Source organism: Myxocyprinus asiaticus, chromosome 2 (assembly GCF_019703515.2).
Source record: "Myxocyprinus asiaticus isolate MX2 ecotype Aquarium Trade chromosome 2, UBuf_Myxa_2, whole genome shotgun sequence".
In the NCBI taxonomy this organism is placed as follows: domain Eukaryota; kingdom Metazoa; phylum Chordata; class Actinopteri; order Cypriniformes; family Catostomidae; genus Myxocyprinus; species Myxocyprinus asiaticus.
Window position 1 is genome coordinate 66,803,923 of NC_059345.1, and position 21,128 is coordinate 66,825,050.

Genomic DNA, 21,128 nt, shown 5'->3' on the forward strand with positions numbered 1-21,128 from the left:
GAGGACCTAGAGCACATTGGGAATTGGACATTCTAAATTGGGGAGAAAATAAAAAAATAATAAAAAATAAAATAATAAAAAAAAAATAATAAGCGTAATAGAATTGCAGATGAAATGTCATGCAGGCAGATAAGATCCATGTTTAAATTGAGCAGGGTCATTGATTAAAAAACTGTCTATTAGTAGCATGTAAAGGCAGTTGTGGTATATGGTAACCAAATTCCCTATTCATTTTGGGACAGAGAGAGGCGCGAGGCAGCTAAACGGTGGCACCTCCGCTTGTCAAGCTCTTTTACAAGAATCCAATTGCATTTTCATGCAGGACTGTTTGCGGCACAAAATGCGAAAGAAACAAATGATTTATATTTTCGTGGCTGCTGTGTGTCAATCACAGGTGACAGTAATCAACCTTCAGAACTGTCTGAAATCACTCTCCATTAGTGATGGGTCGTTCATGAACAAATCGTTCATTTTGAACAAATCATTTATGTGACGAGTAGTCTCAGAGAGTGATTCGTTCATTTTGTGTTGGCAGTGCATGTGCATTGCGCAACCTCCGTTCGTTTGTTACGTGAAAACAGCATAGGCGCTGTACAGGAAACAGAAATGATTAGTTCACCTTTCAACTCTTTTGGTCCGAGTCGTTCGTTTTTTTGTCACGTGACAAAAGAACGAACGACTCCGACAAGAAGATTCCAGAGGTGAACTAATCATTTGTTTCTCATAATTTGTCCTTGGCTGCATTATCAATTTTTCCTTATTGGGATTATAATCAAAGTTTGCGTAAGTAGATGTGTTGGGGGATTTGGCTATTGAAAATGTAACATTTTAATTTAATTCTGCTCAAATGAACGAAATGACTTGAATAAAGATTTGTTGATTTTGCTGAACGAGACTCAAAGATTCAAGTCAGTAAAATTATCCGATCTTCCCATCACTACTCTCCACTAGTTAATGGTGCATATAATAGCTTATAAATAACCCCACCTCGAAGAATTGAGATGCCAGTCCTGTAATTCCTTCTACTTGAAATCCAGATAAGTAAAAGGATATTCTCATTCTGAAAATGATGCATTTGTTACAGAATTAAAAGCTGAAATAATTGCTGCACCACAAGTGTCACCAAACAAGATTGCAAAAATAATGATGGTTTTCAAACAGGATGTCTGAACACTTCCTGTCCCTCCAGTGTGGAGCAACTCTTCAAAATCAGTGCCATTTGTTTTCCTCACATACACGTGTAAAAATGACTTATAAATAAAGGAATATTCCAGGTTCAATACAAGTTAAGGTTAATCTACAGCATTTGTGGCATAATGTTGATTACCACAAAAATTTGTTTCAACTTGTCCCTCCATTTCTTTAAAAAAAGGAATGTACCGATGTACTCAACATACAGATAAAGAAACTCATTGTGTTTGCTTCTGCTCCGCTCACAGGCCAGCCATTCATCAAAACTGGCGTGCGGAAAATACGTTTTATGAGGACGGAGCATATCAGTATTGGTTATTTAATTGCTGCATTGCTCCAGTAGAAGTCTTTCGATTGTTGGATCTCATGGGTTGTGTCGCCCACTGTTTGTACAAAGCTCTGTATACATGGGCTTCCATTTGTAAGGGAGTTATTCATAGCAACGATTAATTTAAGCTACAAATAAAACTTCTGCGAGACAGTCACAACATGATGTCAAAGCATTTCGATGAAGGCTAGTCTAACAAAGGCTGTTTATAGGAAGAAACAACATAGTAACTTGGCCTATCAGCATTTTACAATGGCTTTAATCAGAATTTAGATTCAAAAATATATTTTTGTACATTATTTTTAATGATTTCATCAAATGTCAATACACTAGAAATTACATTTTCTTCCATCCATAAGAGTGGGGATATCCAATAACATCTTATGGACATTTAGAAACAATGGATAATACAGAGGAGGAGAGATTGAATGGACACTTTATTCAGACTGATCTTACAATAAATCAGAGACAGAAGGTCAAATGTTTTGTCTGCTAAAATCTGTGTATGCTCGTAATGTCCAAACCGCCATTCTCAGTGGCCAAAGCTGGAACTACAGTTGCGACACTCTGCGCAAGTGGGATAACTTGCCTCTTTGAAAGGATATTGACATAATTATGTAAAAGGTACAGTGTCCAATTTTCGTAAAACATATGAGTAGTATTTACATTTATATAGTTAAAACCCTAAGCCTAACCATAGCAGTACTGAGACCAAAATAGCATGCTTTCACTTACTACATTTGCAAATGTAGTATCTTAGATGAGATGTCAAAGACATTCCTGACTTGTCCGGAATTCAGGGCACTGGGTCAGTATTATGGGTGGAAAATAAATCTGAACACACCAGTGGAGGCGAGGGCATGGTTGAGCATTCGTCTGGAGAGTAAGCGGTAAGGGTTCTCACCTGAGATGAATTGCTGGTAATTGCTTGTTTCTGTGTTCACAGTGAGAGATGGGGGAAATAAAATGGCCAGTCCTCGGAGTGTGAGGGGGAGAGAGAGAGACGCACATGTCTGTGCATGTACATCTATGTTTTGTTGTACTGTTTAAATGAGTTTGAAATTAAAGTTCTGTTGATTGTTCACTCCAGTTCCTGCTTCCTCCTTGGTAGGGAAGGCAGAGTCTGCCACAGTGACGCCATCAGAAAAGCCCTTGCCACTGGGGGAGGGTCGCGACGCCGAGGAGGTATGATACGTTGGTACAGGACCGGTTCGCCCGAAGACGGAGGAACCTGCTGCTATCTGCCAGGAAGTGGAGGAGCCACTGCTGGTCGCTAGATGGTGGAGGAGCAGGTGACGTCTGCCGGGAGGCGGAGGAGCTCGCTGCTGTCCGCCAGGAGGCAAGGTCCAGTGCCATCACCCAGCGTCACAGAGGACCACTGTCCAGCTGGCAGAGGACCGAATGGTGGCGTGGTTGGGGACCGGAGTGTTTCTTTTTTTTCTCTCTCTCTGAATCATCCTAATCAGCCGGGAGGGGGATAAGGACAAGCCGGAGACGCCAGTTAGAGGGAGAGCCGCACAAAGCTGTGTGTATGTGTCTTTGTTTGTTTTGCAGTTTATGTTATGTTTGAGTTCAGTTTGTTATTAAAGTTTTATGTTGGTTATTCAGCTGGTTCCCTCCTCCATGCACATCTTAAGAACCTTGTTACACTGGTGCCGAAACCCGGAAAGGAGGAGGGATGTGCTGTTGTGGAGTCCTCACCGCTGCCATCTGCCAGGGGATGGAGGAGTCGCTGCTGTCCGCCGGGAGCCGGAGGAATCGCTGCCGTCCGCCAGGAAGTGGAGGAGCCATTGCCGTCAACCAGGGGACGGAGGACTCGCTGCTGTCCGCCAAGGGGTGGAGGAGTGGCTGAGGACCAGGTGACAGCGTGTTTGGGGACCGGCAAGTCACTTTCTTTCTCTCTCTTTCTCTCTCTCTCTCTCAAACTGGTGTCTCATCCTTATCCCCCTCCCGACTGATTAGGATGATTTAGCGACAGGCATGCATCCTCACAGCCCGGCCATGCCCTCCTCGTCATCACAATGCCCATTTCCTGTGTGGTCATGTTGCTTTGATCTCAATGCACTGCAAAAAAGTAATTTTCTTCAGTATTTAGCCTTTTTTTTCCAGTAAAACAAGACACATTTACTTGAAGCAAAATTATGTAAGATATTAAGACTTGATTTCAGAGATTAAATCTTGTTTTTTGCATCTAACAAAATTGAGGTTAAAGTGAGGTTTATACTTGAAACAAGACAAACAATTTTAAAAAAAATTGTTCTCAAGTAAATCCGAGCACTGCAGAAAACTTTGGCAAAACAGGGTACTAAAATCCAGCGCTGCCATTAAAGTCATTTGATTATGAATAGCATCAGCATGCAAGGCCAACGTTTGCAGTGTGGAGGTATGTTAGAGAAAGTGAGAGTGAGCGCCACAGACCGTGACTGTTTGACACAGATAAATTCAGCTCATTCAGTTTAACCCTGGAGGGCAGTAACAGGGGTATCAGTACTGCCAGATCGCCAGGCACTCACTGAACGTCCGCATCTTTATGTGAAACAGGGACACCAGTCGTGTTTGTTTCCACACGCATTGGCATGAATCAGCAAGGCTAAATATAATAATAATTAGCATCTGTTTTCTACGTAAGCTATTCTGCATTTCAAAATGGCCAATTCCCTATCAAAGCACTTTTAATGCTGGCTTTTGGCTCTGTGGAGAAATATGTTTTATTATACAACCATAAATGTCTATTTCTTTTCCATTTATCACAACTTTGAGAGAAGTATAGCCATTTTTCCATTTTCACGTGACTTCAGGTGACATTATTATATTAAGTCCCATCCTCAGATGGCACGCCCATTGACCACCAACAGCGCACTGACTGTCCAACATGATGATAAGGGAAATAGACATGCTTCCAAACGTTCATGTACCCTGAAATCCACCCCGTTCTGCCAAATTACTGACAAGCAGCATCACCCATCAAACATTTTTGCATCAATTCAATCATGTTCACTTTTCCCACATGGGTTCTGGTCCCATGGAAACCAGGAAGTATTTGCATTCACATAAACAATGTTGAATGCAATTTGGAGCTTGCATTTTTGCTCAAAAGTTACATTTTCTCTCCACTGACAGTTAGGTTTAGGGTTGGGGTTTGGATTAGCCAGTAGAGTTAATAAAATATACATTCCTGTTAACTTTATTACATCATTTACTACTAAAAATACAACTCACTTTTGGTGCCACCCTTTGGGCATTTCACACATTTCACCTAAACAACACTTCCAGCTTTGGTCACTGGGGGCAGTGTTTTCAACAGCAGAATTTTTCACCTCCTGTCGCCGAATTCACAGTGTGGACCGTCTAAAGCATACTGCACTCAAAACTAGACAGCACTTGTAAAAATCGCAAGCTCCAATAACATTGCCCGACTGCAACGCAACTTCCAGGAGTCAGGGTGCACAGTTCCGCCTGGAAACAAAATCATGTTTAAAAGGTATCAGGTTGATATATTATGAGTGCTTCTGAGCAAGGACTAGTCACTGGATTTGTGAGTTAGTGGCAGCAAATCTTTGAAATATATTCAGTTTTGTTTGGGGAAAAATAAATAACATATTTACCCACCCCTAAACAGCACGTGAAAACAAAAACTGTGGTTGGTCACTTTACATGTCAGTCAGACATTGCTAAGAAGCAGACAAAATTTTATGCCATTATTTAAAAGTCTGGCTGCACAACGTTTAATATCACAACTGATGTATCACATCTGACCAATCAGAATTAAGGAAAGCCTTTCTATTGCGGTGTCCACCTCACATTTGTCCTAATGGTTCTTCAATAAGGAGTATTGACGACCTAACATGGAAATCCAACCACAATTCACTTACTATGTTGCGAAAAGTGTAAAGTCAGCTATCTAAAATCAGCCAATCTGATTGTAACTGGCTTTTGTTAGCTCTTGCCATATTTGTTTGTTGTAGAACTTATTCAGGGTAGATGCCATAACATACTTATATGTGCTTTCTTGCATTACTGTGGCGGTAACAAGGGGCAATAGAGTTTCCTTTAAATGTCTGCTCCATTGACCTGAAGGAGAAAACTGACAGCAGAAGAAGACATTTTACACTTGCGGCAACACTGATAATTAAATTTGTGGGCTGTGTTGTGTCTAGGGATATACAATGATTTGATTATGATTCTTTACCTAACATTTACAATGCATCCTGAAATCTGAAATTTCATCACAATTCAATTTAATCTTATTTTATTATTTTGCAGCTATTCTTTTTTTTTTTAACCCTCCTATGATCTCCTAAAAATGGCACATCCCATTAATATTCGTGGCCATTTTTGACCGGGAGTGTCAGACATGTAACCCTTTTTTTATGATGATAATGATACCATTTCTTCTTCCCTGAAGAAGTATTTGCCCCCTTCCTCATTTCTTCTGTTTTTGTTTATGTCTCATACTAAATTGTTTACAAAATTCAAACAAACTCTAACATAAAAAAGGCAATCTGAGTAAACACAAAATACAGTTTTTAAATGATAATGTTATTTATTGCCCCCTTAGTTACTAAATTCCAAAATCTATTAAACTGCATTCATAATGGGGTTCAGCTGGACTAGACACACACAGGGCTGGTTACTGTCAGCCCTCTTCAATCAAATGAACACCTAAACAGAACTTTTTCAGCAACATGAATTTGGCTAAAAGGTCTCACCCAGTAGCACACTATGCCAAGGTCAAAAGAAATTCCAGAACTGATGAGAAAAAAGGGTGATTGAAATACATCAGTCTGGGAAGGGTTACAAAGTTATTTCAAATGCTCTGTGACTCCAAAGAACCACAGTGAGAGCCATTATCTCCAATTGGAGAAAACTTGGCACAGTAGTGAACCTTCCCAGAAGTGGCTGACCTTCCAAAATTCCTTCAAGAGCACACCGACGACTCATCCAGGAAGTCACAAAAAAGCCAAGAACAGCATACAAGGAACTGCAGGTTTCTCTTGCATCAATAAAGGTCACTGTTCATGACTCCACTATCAGAAAGGCACTGGGCAAAAATACCATCCATGGAAGAATGGTGAGGTGAAAACCACTGCTAACCCAGAAGAACATTAGGGCTCATATGAATTTTGTCAAAACACACCTTGATGATCCTCAAATGTTTTGGGAGAATGTTCTGTGGACTGATGAGTCGAAAGTGGAACTGTTTGTTAGACAGGGGTCCCGTTACATCTGGTTTAAATCAAACACAGAATTCCACAAAAAGAACATCATACCTACGGTCAAGCATGGTGGTGGTAGTGTGATGGTGTGGGGATGCTTTGCTGCTTCAGGGCCAGGGCGACTTGCAATAATTGAGGGAAACATGAATTCTGCTCCCTACCAGAAAATCCTAAAGGAGAACGTCAGGTCATCAGTCCGTGAGTTGAAGCTCAAGCGCAGCTGGATTATGTAGCAAGACAATGATCCAAAGCATTGGAGTAAATCCACCTCTGAATGGCTCAAAAGAAGCTAAATTAAAGTTTTGGAGTGGCCTAGTCAAAGTCCTGACTTGAACCCAATTGAGATGCTGTGGCAGGACCTTAAACGGGCAGTTCATGCTAGAAAAAAAAAATAAAATAAAAATAATATATATATATATATATATATATATATATATATATATATATATATATATATATATATATATATTTGAAAACTGTATTTTGTGTTTTCTCAGGTTGCCTTTGTTTTATGTTATATCTCATTTGAAGATCTAAAACAATGTAGTATGAAAAATCACAAAAACAGAAGAAATCAGGAAGGGGCAAATACATATTCACAGCACTGTAAGAATGATAAAATAATGCCTTTCTTTGGGAATTTATGCTATTTTGATCTTATTTACATGTAAATTTCTAAATTTTACCTGGCATATGCAAATAAGCACATTTTAAAAATAAAAAAAAATCAGAACCTACACTTCTATAAGTTGAAACATGAAGAAAATACAAGAAAGTGACATAAATTAGAGGCAGATTACTGCCATCTGGTGAACAAAATATAAATAAAATGACTTGAAAACCATGTCATGCCAGTAACAGCCAGTAGATGGCTGTAGTCACCTACTGTGTAGTCTGAACAAGTAACCAACTGTGTAGGTTACTTGTAACCTAATTTTATATTTTATAACAGATATGCATTTGGACATATTTAGACATGATCAATCTATTATTTGTCAAAGTTTAACATTTTAAATTGATTTGAAGTGTCAGTTTTCGCAGTTAATATCATTACGCTTGCAATCAAACCTGACCATGGTGTTACAAAGAGAAGACACAGAATAAGCATTTTTCTACCAACAATTTATTTCAAACATATAAATTTAATAACCCAAAATAAATGCATACTAATGTAAAGAAAATGAACATCAAGAAACAGAAATTAACTGCAAAATTCAATTAGAGTATAAAACAGAAGAATCAGAGTAATCAGAGTAAACATTTTGCAATTTCAAACTTTCTATAGTAAAAATGTATTTTGCAAACGTGTGTGTGTGTGTGTGTGTTCTGCATTGTGAGTGTGTTATCATCTCATCCCTTCATTTCTGAGTGTGTGTTTAGCATTATGACTGATTTATTTATTTTATTTTTTGACAAATGTAAAAAAAGGCTCTATGTTGTCTCAACAGTTCATAAATTGTTCATTCAGTTCAAACACGAGTGTTTGTATGTGAGTGGGTGTGTGTATGTTTTGCACTGAGGATGTTTTAGAGTATCACCCTGTAATTTCTGTCTGTTTTTTTTCTGCTTTATGGCTCAGTTGTTGATTATATTAGACAGAGAATAAAAAATGCTCTGTTTTTTTTAACTTTCTCATTCATTTTCAATTGTCAGTCAATTTTGAGAGCAAATACCACATTTTTATTTAAAAAAATGATTGAGTAACATTTATTTCGGTCAAAAATGACCAAATACCATAGGAGGGTCAAATATGTAGAAAAATTATTCTACATATTTATTAATATTATAGAAAAAAGTATTTAATGAATGTTGTTAATTCAGACACCATAGAAATGCAACAGATTTGAGATTATAAACTTGAAAATAATACTAAAGATAAATGCATTATAGAACAGATATGAATTTATAGAGAATTTATATATATATTTCTTTATATCATGCATTTTTATACCCCTAGCTTTGACGCACAAAATCAAGCATAGCTAGAAGCATCTGTGTATGTTTCATTGAACAAGAATTGTGTTCCTGCTTTCAAGATCACTTCTGGTCAGCTATCATATCTATTCTGCTTAGATGATTAAATATGACCCTCAGATGTACACATGATAAAGCACATTTTGAGGGAAATTTTACTGTCCTTCCCTAAACTAGCACTGCAAGTCAATAGAGATGTTTTTAGTTAGACTTTCTTATCTCGAGACATTTAGTGCGTCTGGCTTGAACTTCCCCAGTGTTGGCAGATGGGCTTTGGCAGCACTGGTATGTTGCTTTGGGCTGCCAGGTGGGTCTCAGAGTACTGGTTCTGAGGTCTGGAGAGCTTTCACACAGTCAGTGCAAATGGACCTGCGGTACCACTGAGTGAATTTGCTGAGGGGAGTGCTGCCAAGTATGTCTGGCAGCTCGGTGAAGAACTACAGCTGTGCAGAGATTACATTCTCTCTCAAACAATGTTCCCTCACAGCCTCACACAAATATGAATTTACATATTTACATAAACCACTGATATTTCTCTTGAAGCATATATGTTTAATTATCATTGACATGTGGATTAAATGTCGCATAACGGGTGGTTTATATTAAACCTAAATGATACTGGAAGCCATTTGTCAGAAAACACTCGTATGGAGGAAATTTTCTTATCGTGCCCGCTGATAGCGCTGTTTATTTGCACATGCTGTCTGCATTGTTATAGTGTCTGATCCACAAAAAGGAATAATGCAAATGAGGTAATGGCAGAATTGTGCTCACAAAATATGTGCTCAACACAAGTTACGCAGCACAATCCCAGACCTTTTACAAAATGACCCTTACCACCAAGTGTACTGCTGTGGTAAAACGTCCAGGTTACTTGCGTAACCTCCATTCCCTGATGGAGGGAACGAGACGTTGTGTCGATGTAGTGACACTAGGGGACACTCTTGGGAGCCCGAAACACCTCTGGTCTTTGATAAAAGGCCAATGAAAATTGGTGAGTGGTATTTGCATACCACTTCCCCGGACATATGGGTATAAAAGGAGCTGGTATGCAACCACTCATTCAGGTTTTGTGCTGAGGAGCCAAGACAAGGTCCCAGCCATTTCAGCGGGTAGTTCAGCATTGTGGCAGGAGGGACACAACGTCTCCTTCCCTCCATCAGGGAATCACTTGATGTTGTGTCGATGTAGTGACACTAGGGTTCCCTATACGAAATGTCGCAACTGGCTGAACTGTGTTATGTGAACTGACGGTGTGTGACGGGAAGATCACTGTGTGCCTCGTAGCCAGTGCACCAGGCCGACAAGTAACCTCCCCCAACGCTGTTATGAGTGTCGAAAGGCCCTTTGGGGACAAGTCGACTGCCCAAAAGATAGAGACAGGCTAGCCCAGTCGTGGCCTCTTATCCTCTTTTTTTCCCCTCTCCCCAAAAAAAAGGAATTAACTGACTGGGGCCACTAGGTCTACGTCGGGGGGGTGTCTCTCCCAAGGGGAAGACACTGCGGAGACCACACCCTGGGGGGGGGGTATTTTGAGTGGAAATACGTCACATGGTCTTGCCGAACTTTGTCGGAAGTATGTCATGTGGAGAAGTCCCATGGTAGGTCCTACCCTACAGGGGAGGAGTTTCTACAAACATGGTGACTGGGGCAGAGGGGCCTCTGCCCAAGGAAGACGCAGTTTACCAACAGGGAATTAATTAGCGGAATATATACATTGCATGGCGTTACCTATGGGGAACCAACACATGCGGAGCACCTTCCCCAGTACAGGGCTAAGTTAGCACATGTACTGAGCCGGCAGCGAGTTTCTCCGCAAATTCGTCTGCCACAGGGCTCGGAGGAAATCATTCAGGGAACACAGTTTGTGAACACTACTGGGAGTCAACAGCGCATGTCTTCAGCTCAGGGGAGGTGAAAGACGCTATGCGCAAGCGATTCACCTGGCCAGCTGTCCCGGACTTACCTGCTTGTGCGTGCCACTACACGGGATGAAATTGGTTCCTCCCGGAGATTGTAGAACCTCGCAAAGGTGTTGGGTGTTGCCCAGCCCACTGCTCTGCAAATGTCTGTTAGAGAGTCACCACTGGTCAAGGCCCAGGAGGCCGCTACACCCCTGGTAGAGTGGGCTCATAGCCCTGCTTGGGGTGGCACGACCTGGGCGTGATATGCCATTGTTATGGCATCAATGAGCAAGTGGGAGATCCTCTGCTTGGAGACAGCGCTTCCTTTCCGCTGTCCACCAAAGCAGACAAAGAGCTGCTCAGAGACTCTAAAGCTCTGCGTGCGATCCAAATAGATGCGTAAAGCATGCACCGGACACAGTAACATCAGGGCTGGGTCTGCCTCCTCCTGGGGCAGTGCTTGCAGATTCACCACCTGGTCCTTAAAAGGGGTCGTGGGAACCTTGGGCACATAGCCCGGTCGGGGTCTCAGGATCACGTGAGAGTTGCCCGGACCGAACTCCAGGCACGTTTCGCTGACAGAGAACACTTGCAGATCTCCTACCCTCTTGATGGAAGTGAGCGCAGTCAGGAGGGCAGTCTTCAATGAGAGTGCCTTAAGCTCAGCTGACTGCAAGAGCTCAAAGGGGGCTCTCCGTAGACCCGGAAGAACTACAGAGAGGTCCCATGAGGGAACGAGGCACAGTCTGAAGGGATTCAACCTCCTGGTGCCTCTCAGGAACCTGATGATCAGGTGGTGCTTCCTAAAGGACTTACCGTCCAATGTGTCATGGTGTGCCGCTATAGCGGCTACATACACCTTCAAGGTGGAGGGGGACAGCCGCCTTCCAACTTCTCCTGCAGGAAGGAAAGCACTGATCTGACTGCGCATCTCTGGGGGTCTTCGTATCGGGTAGAACATCAATTAGTGAACAGACACCATTTAAAGGCATACAGGCGCCTCGTAGAGGGGGCCCTAGCCTGAGTGATCGTGTCTACCACCGTAGGTCTGTTCATTTTTTAGCTTAAAAGGTTGTATCACCATCCACTTGCATTTTAAGGACCTACTGAGCAAAATTTTTTTCTATTTTCTTCAAATGTGTTCTGATGAATTAAAAAGTCATACATACCTGAGATGGCATGAGGGTGAGTAAATGATGAGAGAATTTTCATTTTTGGGTGAACTGTCCTTTAACAATGTTAATAAAAGCAACAACTTTCTTCGTACTTAACAAAAGGTGCAAAAAGTGTTCCTTTGCACCACCTGGAGAGGATTTTGCAAACAAGTCTCCTGTTACTAAAACTGTGTATTTACAGTTCCCTATCTGTCACTCACTCGACGTTGTGTCGATGTAGTGACACTAGGGGTCACTCTTGGGAGCCCGAAACACCTCTGGTGTTTGATAAAAGGCCAATGAAAATTGAAAAATTTAAATTAGAAAAATGCTAAATAGAAGCATTTTCACAAGTGGGCTCAAACTTTTGAAGCACATGTAGATACATTGGTACATACTTATTTACAGTACATGCAATTAACAAGGAAAATGAAAAAAGGCACTCCGTGTCAACCCATGTTCTATAAGACAAGCCAAACTTAGACTGTAATATTGCCATACTGTAGCTTATTCTGCAACAAAGTGACAGCTCGTTTTGGTGGACTTTGTTGTCAAAGTTTCCTTCTTTCCAGATGAAATAAGCACAAACTATTTCACTATTAAATATGCTGTTTCTACAGTATAACAGTAACTACATTTCCATCCAAGGGTTTTTTTTTTTTTTTTGCGACAAAAAATGTAGTGCATCAAAAAGTTTACTGATATAGCTGATGGAAACTATCGCAAAAATTTCACAAGTGTTGACATAATATTTTTCCGTTTAACTTTAGCGCATAAACTCTATGTCGATACTTAAAATGTCATGAAAAACTGGTTTGGAAACACTTTTTGTAGGTTGACCTCCGGTTTAACCACTGGAAGCCCGAGGTAGGGGGACTGGGGGAATCTATCAAATAGCGCACCTCTAACTTTGTACAGTACTAATGCAAATCAGTCACACTACGAAATGCTACAAAATAAACCACAATTCATTCATAATACTGTGAATATATAGTTTCACAGACATATTGTTGAATTTTTTTTCTGGTTTGTGCGAAATCATTAAGAATAATATAAAACCAGTCTGCACACCACCAAGGTGAATTGGTTTAATCTTGATTGGTTGACAGTGGTTATTGATGCTCGAGTGCCAAATCAACACAAATGGATAAGAAAAGGTCTAAGCCATCAGGTGCCCAGTTTAGGAAAAAGAGGTTTTCTGTGATTGTATTGACTAGGTCCTGAGCTCAGTAAGGGAAATTTCCAATGCTGTAGGCTAACTTAAAAGACGTCTATATTATGCTGATATTTTGTATCTTTTGTGATATATTGAGTCTTTTGGGGTGTCTTATGCCTAGAATTAGCCAAGGAGGTTGTATGGTTCATTTGGTTCCTATTCTGAAAGTTTGATAAATTGTGCATAATGACATGTATATTTAATTGTGCAACAAATGTATTTAGGGTGTCATACTCATATACTGTATTTCAATGCAAATTCAGGGGCACTTCTGAAATATTTTGGCACACCCTCTGGCACTGGCCAGGATGAGGAGCATCTACCTCCTCAGCCACAAAGGCCTCTTCAGAAATTATCTCGGAGTCTCAGGATGAGGAGCTATCTACCTCCTCAGCCACAGAGTCCTCTTCAGAAATTATCTCGGAGCCTCAGGATGAGGAGCCATCCACCTCCTCAGCCACAAAGGTGTCTTCATAAATGTTGTCTGAGCCTGAGGATGAGGATGAAGACCCATTTGCTTCCACTTCTCCCCAGCAGGATTCTTCAGGTGTGTTTGTGCATGTGGGTACACACACATGTGTTTATGTGTGCATCCCTGCATAACATAAAATAAATAAATTTTAATTTTACATATTGTAGATAACAATGATGATTTTATTATTACTGGGTATGTATGTGGGATGTTCCACCACTATAAATGCTGTGAATAATATGTGTAAACTAATGCCCATGCGCTCTCCATTAGAAATGCCTTTAGCAGCACCCCACCAAATCCTGCTGCTGAGGATGAACCACTGTATACAGACCCTGCTGACTGGCCTTCAGTTCTGACTGACAGAATTCAGACACAACTAGTTTGCAGAGGACCAAGTGAGGTACCACCAATCTTTGTTTTCCCAAGGATTGAGAGTGATGGAAGAAGTTGCCACCAACAGTATTTCAGGAAGACCTTGGTGAGTGGTGAAAAAATCCCTAGAAGTTGGTTGGTGTATTCTGAAAGAAACAACAGCCTCTTCTGCTGCAAACTCATTTCTAAGAAGAAAATTAATTTAGCAAACTCAGGACTGACAGACTGGAAACATGCAAGTTCTTTGCTGACTTCACACGACAGCAGTCCAGAACACCAAAACTGCATGAAAACATGGAAAGAACTTGCAATGAGGATCAAAAGGGAAACAATTGATAAGCATGAGATGGCACTTATGGAGGCCGAGATGATAAGATGGAGAGAGATGTTGACACGTCTGACTGCTATTGTGCAGTCTCTGGCAATTAGAAATCTGGCACTAAGGGGACACACAGAAACACTGTACTCTATATCAAATGGAAATTTCCTCAAAGAGGTTGAACTGATGGCACAATTTGATCCAGTCATGAAAGAGCACCTTAACCGTGTCCAAAAAGGGACCTCGAGTCACACCACCAGCTACCTTGACCACCAAATACAGAATGAATTCATTGATTTGATGAGCAGCAAGGTCATTTCAATGATGGTGAGTGACATCAAGCTGGCAAAATTCTTCTCTATCATTCTAGATTGCACCTCAGATGTCAGCCACACTGAACAGTTGTCAGTTGTAATTAGAATTGTGTCACTGAAGGAGGAGCCCCACATAAAGGAACATTTTATGGGGTTTTTGGAGGCAGAGGAGTCCACGGGCCAACATTTGGCATCCCTGATTCTCAAAAGATTAGAGGAGCTAAAAATTCCTTTTGAGGACTGCAGAGGACAGTCTTATGATAATGGGGCCAACATGAGAGGCAAAAACAAAGGTGCACTGATTGAGGTGAGGGATCAAACCAAAGACCCTGTGATAAAGATTGAGGCCCAGTACTTGTCAGAGGAGGTGGGATCATACCGCTTCAGCATCTGTACAGTGGTGTGGTATGACATCTTGAGCCAGATTCAACATGTGAGCAAGCTGATGCAGTCTCCCAGTATGCATGTGGATGTTGCAGTCAGTCTTCTCAGAAAGACAGAGAGAGGTCTCAGCAACTACAGGGAAACAGGCTTTATGACTGCACAAACATCAGCCAAGGATACTTGCGAGGGTATGAATATAGAGGCCTTTCTACAACAAAAAAGGCTGAGGTCCACAAAGTGGCACTTTTCATACAAATCATTTGATGAGCCTTTGAGTGATGCCCTGAAGAAGCTGGAGGTGACATATTTCGATGTCGTTGTTGATGCTGCAACCTCAGCCATTCAGGAAAGATTTTCCACATTGGAAAATGTGGGAGAGAAGTTTGGAGTGCTGTCAACCTTCCAAAGTCTCTCAAATGAGGAGCTGACAGAACAATGTGAGGCCCTTAGTATCACACTGCACTATAAAGAACACTCAGACTTGAATGGCAGAGAGCTTGCACAGGAACTGAAGGGGGGGTGGGGGTTCGCCCAGGGCGCCATACAAGCTAGAACCGCCACTGGTTATGGATTGGTCTTAATGGCATACCTGCACAGATCTGATGCTGCAAACACATCTGCATCATGACACTTCAAGGAGTGCAACACAAATATCTCGTATCATGCACCTGTCATTAGATGATTGTTCAAAATAGCCTATTGAATATCAGGAATATATCATATATAAACCCTGATATTACACTGCATCAATGTTTCTTTAATATCTGTGCACACGGCATATACACATCGATGGACGGTCCTTATACTAAGACTGAAAAATTCCCTCACTACTTGGTGCAGGTTGCCAGCTTGAACAGGGCCATGACGATTCGCTTTTGGGTCGGAACCGGTGGCAACCTGCGATAAGCGCAACATCAGAACCAATATTACAGTCCTATCAGAAGGGAACTGATAGATTGCTTTTATTTGTGAAATTAAATGATAGTAACCTGTCTTATTTCAATGAATTGTCTCAATACACTCCCCATTTTACCAAAACTTAGGGGGAAAAAACTTTAGGGACATCTGGGAGGCGAAAGGTACACAGTTAGCGATATACACACATTTCTGTATGGAAACGGCTTAAGGGCAGATTTATTTTGCGATAAACCAAAACTTATGTGACAGAGTTTTTTTTTAGGCATGACGTCATCACGCACACAATTTTTATCGATTAAAAAGCCATTTGAATGGAAACGGGCAGAAGACGATAAATTTCGCACCATTTTTTTTACGCATTTTCACTTTGTTGATAACAAAGCAGTGTGAAAAGTGGATGTAAACTAGGTAAGTGTAAAGAAATGACAAACTCTTTAACAGAAAATACAGAGTTTTTGCAGTTAATCAACATATAATCTAAAAAAAAATTATGTTCGTAATGAGATGGGAATTTTTGGACATTTGTGTCCTGAGTCTGTGATCATCCAGACACTTTACATTTAATTCATCATCGTCCTTCAAATTACCCTCTGCGCTGCACCGCCCCCCGCCATACACAGCTTTGATTCTGCCCCGAGGCGAATTCAGAATGAAGTAATTGAATGAAATGATTTTTTTATTAGTGGTTTCAGCAGTCAGGTGTGTCACTATGCTTATTTCCTCAGACGATTAAAGATCCATAATTCATTGCAACAGGAAGTCTCATCTCATTTGGACATGGATGATTCTCCGCCGCTGATTAGAGGAATTCTCCCAACGGGCGAGCAACGAGCTGCGTGTGAAAGCAATCCAGGAATGTATGTACATAAAAGAGGAGGATTTTAATTGCTTTTAGAATATGTGTTTGTTTCATTTTATGTCGTTTCAGTGGATGAAGTTGTTCAAGAATTGATTTAACACTGTAATAATAAAGAACAGGCTGGAAACTCAAAAGATTTTAACCTACTCCTAACACAAATCTGTCAGATTTCTAGCAAAGCATGATTTTTGGCTGATAAATGAGGCATTCAAATACATAAACGTGTTTGTTATCTATCATGGTGTGACCTTTAGATTGATGTCTATTATGTTTCTGCACTAAATTTCAAGTCATATGATAGCTTCACATGAGAAACTAAGTTTTAAGTTGTTATTATAATATCATAATCAACATACAGTACAATCTACAATCATTTACTCACCCTCATGTTGTTCCAAAGTTGTAAAACTTCATCTCTTCTGCGGAACACAAAAGGAGACATTTTATGAATATCCCAGTCTGTCTTTTTAATTCAGCAAACTTCTGAAGGCCTACAATATGTTTTGGTAAGAAACAACCCAGAATCGAAGTACTTTTCAGGGAAAATCTTGACATCTGTTCATGAACGCTTGAATGGGGAAATACCGAAACCTTCAAAACGGCTGGTCAAGATTACGATCAAATAACACTCAAATCAGCAGTAAAATCTGACAACAATTGTCTCATTAAATTGTGCTTCTCTACCTCAGATCACGCAAAAAAAAAAGCCATTTGTCAGGCTGGTCCAGCTTGGGCGCATTCAAGTTGATTGACAAGTGATATCTGTGTCTAAAAGGTAATTGGCTCTTTTACCTGTAAGGCGGGATTTCCTTTTCTACATTCGCCATAGTGCGTGTTCCTATTTCTCCCATTCGTTTTAATACAAGTGCTCCGTCTCGGGCTAAACAGTGTTTGGCATTTTTACATGAGAACTGGCACTTGTTTTTAACGCTAAACAACGCAAGCTCTCGCATGAACACGCAAGCCACTGTAAACAAGCTTCTCTCATACAGGCTGTTCTTCAAACAATGTTTGGAAGGTTTGCGTAACGTCTAGGCAGGAACAGGAGCAGATGAGATGAGAACGATGAAGTAAAGTAGGTACCCAACTGCAGTTTATTATCAAATAAACAGTGGAACAAAAAGGCAGAGAAAAAAAAAAGACTAGAATAAACTTGACTACAACTTCAATAAACTATGAAATGAAACCATGAACGAGAACATGGAACAAGAGCTATGAATAAGAACATGAACACTAACAAGACTATGAACGAGAGCTACTAAGTGGTATACAACCACAATACCTGACAAAGGACAAGAGAACATGAGGACTATAAATACACAGGGAGAACAACATAAGACAACCAATGAAAATACAGAACTGATAACAAGATGAAAAGACCAACAAACCAAGAACCAATTAGAACAAAACACAACCAGGAAATCACATGATAGACAGGAAACTGGAACCAAACTTCAAAATAAAAGGCATGGTAAAATACAATACATGAATTTGTCGCAAATTCGCCACAGGTAATTTTCACATGCAAATGAGCTTTGCGGCAAACTTGCAGCAAATTGGCCATTGTTGCCAAAGATTTGCTGGAGGTTCATCACTACCAGTGAAGAGCTGCAAACTTCTGGCAAACATCTGCGGCGAATCAAAAGCTCATTTGCATGTGAAAATAACGAGTGGCAAATTTGCTGCATATTTGCGGCTAATTTAGATTTTTAGTCAGGGTAGCTATTGCTCATGAGAGATGTTCATTCAATCATACACACACACACACACACACACACACACACACACATATATATATATATATATATATATATATATATACTGTACAAGCATCACAGAAATCCTCAAAATAATACTTGCAGTGCTTGTGCTGTTGTTTTCCCTCCAGAAATGATGTCACTTCCTGACGGATGATGTCATTAAACCCTTAAACTCTCAAAGGGGTGCGCTATATCACGAAAAAGTTTATGTTTAAAACATTAAATTCTCCGTATACGTAGGTCAGGCATATAAGGTATCATTTGAAAGCTTAGAATCTGAACTTTGCAGAAATAACCATCACTTCTGCATTTATAAATAAGGCCTCAAAACATTTGCATAGAAAATTCTAGTTCACTCAGAGGCCAAGCTATTCAAAGAAATAACGAGGGTGGTGCATGAACTGAAAATTAGACTGAATGTCTATGGACGAGCAAATCTGTGAGGGCTAAAATGCGTTAGAGCGCCACCTACATTTCAGATCTGTATACTGTGATGGAATATGATAGAGAAAAAATATCTTTCTGCCACCTTTTCAAAGTGAGGTAGAGTGAACAGAACCAAAATTACATGTTTACAAAGTTAGGACAACAACAACACATTTTTTTTATTTATTTTTTTCTGTTTATCATAAGATTATAAACACATACAATATTATTTATGAATACTTGGAGTCTTTTTTTATTTATTTAGGCAGTTCTTTGACAAATTTGACCAATTTTTGGCAATTATCCCACAGTATGTGTGAATGTTGAGCTTTTAAATTTAAGTGTGAAAAATAGCAAACAGGCAGCCCAAAAATGCACCAGAGTTTAAGAAATTGGCCTTAGTTTAAAGGATGGAAAGTGATATGTATGACACAGGAAGAAAAAAAACCTATAAATAAAAAAAAAGTATTCCCAAAATTGCTTAGAGAAAGGGAAAACACTTACGGTAATACATTTCCAGTTTTTCATTGAAATTTCCCATTTTTCATCACGCTCCGCTGCCTGCTTCAAGCATTTCAGACAGTGAGAGGAAATTTGTGCAAACACCAACACGCCAACTCGAAAATCCCAATTTAACCCCTGTGTATAGCACATGGAGACATGGCAAAAATGGCAAATAATTGTTTATTTAACAGCTCAAGCGCTGAGATTTCAACCAATGCTGACGTCTCACAGTTCTAAAGTTACACCGACAGAAATATTTGTGATGTGGCCTGTATGTTGCTGTTGGAAAGATCAAAAATATTCTGAGGTTTGGGGGGAATTCCATTCACTATGGCATACCCACTCTGAAGTGTACACTATGAAGGGTGCAGGCAATGACTGTAAAATTGTCATTTTTGAGTGAACTACCTTTTAAAGTTCATATAACTGGGCACTTTCAGCTGATTGGAGAGTACTCTTTCATTTGGAACGACCAAGCGAAAAGTGTCATTTTGCCATTGGCACATGATGTTGTATTTTGTTGAGTTTGGTTTGCGTAGGCCTCAGAAATTTGCTGAGAACATTCAAATTAAAGCCCTGTAGATTTTAATTATAATCTGTGCACCCCTCAGTAAAGACCCCGGGCAAAGATTTAACCCACACACATCACGGGCATGACAGATCACATCATCGGTTTCGACGCAGACAGGCGGACAGGTTTTCTGATTATAGTTTATTTTTTTATTTATACATAATTAGACCAGAGCAGGAGAGGAGGTAAATATGTGCTTATTAGCACAATTAAAAAACAGCGCAACACACGATCAGGGGCTCAGAACAGTAGTAACCCCACAGGACAACATGGCAGATGGGTGGACACCAAAAATACACACTGAATACGGAGGAGCTGAACAACTGAACTGGAGTTTAACTCCCTTTTGTTTGGTGACACAGTTTGGAAACTGTCAAATAGGATGAAGCTCTAAAAGCATTGTTCACCACACAAAAATATAAATTCTGTCATTATTTACATTATTTCCCTCATGTCTTTCCAACCCTGACTTTCTTTCCTCAGTGGGACTCAAAAGGAGAATCTTTGAAGAATGTCCTAGCCACTCTTTTCCATATAATAAATGCAAATAAAGACAGGGCTGTCAAGCTCCAACATGACAAAAGGGAACTGACAAAAATGTAAGTGGTCACTGGTGTCCCATGACTTTTTTGGCACAAATCCTGTATTTTTTATTTTTATATTTTTGTAGTGTGAACTATTCAACATGTTAGATAAACTATTATAATACATAAAATTAGGGGAAAAAGTGAAGTAGGTAGTTTTAAATTAGATTAATTAATTATGTTAGATTATTCGAGTTAATTGCAATTAATCGCATATATCAATATTTGCTGAGAAAGGCCTCCAAATAAAGATAATTCAATATCTAATAATCAAAAGAGGTGAGAAGCGGAGCCATTATCTGTATTTGTATCTGTATTCGGATAGAACCGGGTGTGGGCGTGGCTTACACTGTTAGTGCATAAATGAAATGCCAATTTTTAAGTATTACTTTTACATTTATAGTTTCTATTAATAAAATATTCCTCGTATATGCCTTTTCATAATAATAGCCTAATAATAATAATTATAACAATATTATACAATTATTATTTAAAAAAAAAAATATCATTTGATTCTTTTTTTCTTCCCAGATGAATTTGTAAGCTACAAATGTAAGTCAACTGTGGAATATTTTGTGGTTTCTCCTGGTATTTCTGATATTAATATCTGCATGAAACAGAATTTTTGTTTGCCTGTGCATGTATAACAACATTATTCT